The following is a 3,494-nucleotide window of genomic DNA, read 5'->3' on the forward strand; positions in this document are numbered from 1 at the left end:
TTATTATTATTTATAATAATAATATTATTCTGTAACAAGATAGATAGATAGATAGATAGATAGATAGATAGATAGATAGATAGATAGATAGATAGATAGATAGATAGATTAGCGTATATTTATACTCATATCTGTCTACCTATGACAGCCCTGTAGGCTGGAACAAGTAAAGATGCAATTCTTTAGAAGTGCCATTGTTAAGGGGGATGGGGGTTACAACAAGGAATACACAATTACTCCCCCACTGCCAATTCTACTCTTCCCATTTGTATTTTTTGCTTTAAAGACTCATACACTGATAAAATGGTATCCACACAGTGTCAGCACGTAGATGACATCATGCAGCGGGGCTGCACAATAGAGGTCTTTACTTTGGATGACAAGCTACTTAATTTGACTGCTTGACACTTGGGTCCGAGGGCCTAATGAATAAAAATGACTCAAAAAAAAAAAAAAAAGTTACCTTATCCTGGAATAAATGAAAAATTCATTCCTGGTAGGAATGGCTATAATCTATGGGGTGTTGGGTGGAAAGTGTTTATTCATAATCCTGAGAAATTGGTAAATCAAATACACAAGGCATATTAAAAATGAACTATATAACAGTGCAGGGTACCGACAATTCACAACATGAGGAGGGTAGATATAACTAATGGATGTATGGACCTTTCATATTGGCCATGGGCTACACTAGGTGCAGGTGATGGCAGACTTATCTCACACATACTGCAGTGCATAGAAACAGGATGGCAAATTAAAACGCCCCTACTTATAAAGTGAACACAAAGGATGCAATTTCTGATGTTTTCTCCTGTCAATGTCCCTGTTTTTACAAGGGTAGCAAGCCAAACATATTGAATACCCCCAAGATTCTTCTCTCTTTTATTATCTCAGTGTACGGAATCCAACAGAACACTTTCATCAGCTTTCACAGATGTGTCATAGCTATTAAAATGCTGCACACTATTATTTCCCTAAATAAAAACACATCTAGGTTAAGTCATTCTGAATAGACTTTGGTCCTTTTTTTTTAGACTGCTGTATTATCCCTGATAAGAGAAAATAGTCTCTACTTTATCTTCATGTGCAGGCTGCATTGTAAACAGCACAGGACATAGCTGGTAACAGATATATAGATAGATAGATAGATAGATAGATAGATAGATAGATAGATAGATAGATAGATAGATAGATAGATAGATAGATAGATAGATAGATCAATGGGGATGATATAAAATTATATCTGAGTATGCAGCACAGAAATAGATAGATAGATAGATAGATAGATAGATAGATAGATCAATGGGGATGATATAAAATTATATCTGAGTATGCAGCACAGAAATAGATAGATAGATAGATAGATAGATAGATAGATAGATAGATAGATAGATAGATAGATAGATTGAAATATATGTGAAATAGTATCTATATTTTCTTTATATGTAGGTTAAATATGCAGGAGAGATAGATAGATAGAGAGATAGATAGATAGATAGATAGATAGATAGATAGATAGATAGATAGATAGATAGATAGATAGATAGATCGGGCCCTGGTATCAATGCTGAAATGAAAAGTGTACTATACCAAGGTCCCGGCTTCCAGAGACAACTTTCCTGCTGCTGTAACTTATCGCCTGTGTTCTTGGACAAGGAGATGCGAAATACGCAGAAAGCGTCTTTACAGAAGAAGAGATCTGGGAAGGGTTTGGGTAGCAATCCGTTTCTGCGCTAGGTACCCATCAGAAGGAATCGGTGGGTATAATGTCCCCTGTTTGTCAAGAACAGCGGCATAAAAGGTGAACTTCCTTTTCATAAATCAATGCTGACAGCGCCCTGCACTACAACTCCTTCCAACACACAGTCACCGCGGACAGCCTGCAATCTCATCCCAGGAATATTTGGCAAAGGACTTGAACCACAAAATCAATAATGTCATAAAATCACATAAATTCTGATCTGAAGTAAACCAAATAAATCTAAAATTTAAATAAAAGGGCCAGGCAGCCATAAATCGATGCCTCATTCGCCTATTCTTTATGGTGAGCGGCACGTTTACCTACAAAATGCCATCTTTGCCGCAGCGAGATGTTACAAAGAGGCGCAAAAAATGACGCAACGGTTTTCATGGGGGAGTAGATAGGGCGCAAAGCAAACATACATCTGGGTACAAACAAAAACTGGTACTGTATAATACAATTAATTTCCGTGTCTTACATCTAACAATAAAAGTAAAGTAAATGGCAACTAAACTTTAAATATTGTCATTCTTTTGTCTGCCCTAAAGGCGTCTTTCTGTCTTTAATAGATTAGAAAACAGTGTCGCAATGCACAGCTTCCATGAACATGTAGCTTGGTACATTATATTACATTTAATGGAAAAAATAAAGAAGAATAAAAAAAAGATACTTGTTAAAAAGAACATTCCCAAACCCCAAGGCTCTAATTACTGCAAAGGCGGTAGTCTCTGGGAATAAACTTCATAAATGAACATCTTCGAACTTATTTTCTATATATTTTTTTTTTTTTGTCCCCATGGTGAAATGATGCTGTAACAACACCCATGGGCTGCGGGGACAAAGAGTCTTTTCTCGACTCGAGAGGATTTGACTGCAACAGAAATTATTTAGCAAATACACAATTTGCTGAGAATTTTATCCTCACTACAACAATCAACACAAACTTCAACTGTTCTTCTAAAATACAAATGTGACAGAGGGCCTGTACGAAATCATATCTACAACTATTCATGAATCAACCATTAAGAAAGCATAAGTAAATTAGAACATACAAAAACGCAAATAATAATAATAATATCAGCAGAATAAAACGCAACCAAGTCAGGCCAAAAGAATCACCTATCAGAAATACATCACATTATGTTTCCGCATTAGCACCCTGTGGAATGAAATAGTATTTATAATCGGTGTAGTGTTAAATCATTGTTTATATCATAATTATAAATGTGCATTATTTTTTTATATGTATAGCGTGTATGTATGTAGTTTGTTGTTTCTGCTGTGTGTTGTGTGTGTTTTATGTGTATGTAATGTGTGTATTGTGTGTGTTTTTGTGTATCTGTGGTTTGTACGTGTGTGTTTGTGTAAGTATATGGGCTGTACGCTTAAAAAAACTGTAAACGCATAGCCAAAACATCAAAACAAGATGACACGCAGTTTAATTTGGTTGTTGTGTTGTATTGAAACTTAATTACTGAGTTCCCTTAGTTTACTTTAACACAATAGCTATGTAACTTATGACTTCGATACAATGGCTAATGGTACATAAATAAGACCTAGCTAAGCACGCATTTTATATGTGTGTGTATAATAATAATAATGATTATTATTATACTAATAATGGAAAATATAATATATATGTGTGTGTGTGTGTGTGTGTGTGTGTGTGTGTGTGTGTGTGTGTGTGTGGCTTGAGGTAGGCGATTCCTTAATAGGCTGTAATAACCCAAGAAGCAGCCATGTATCAGTGATT

The sequence above is a fragment of the Nanorana parkeri genome, unplaced genomic scaffold, assembly GCF_000935625.1.
Source record: "Nanorana parkeri isolate BGI_ZX_2015 unplaced genomic scaffold, ASM93562v1 scaffold144, whole genome shotgun sequence".
NCBI classification, from domain to species: domain Eukaryota; kingdom Metazoa; phylum Chordata; class Amphibia; order Anura; family Dicroglossidae; genus Nanorana; species Nanorana parkeri.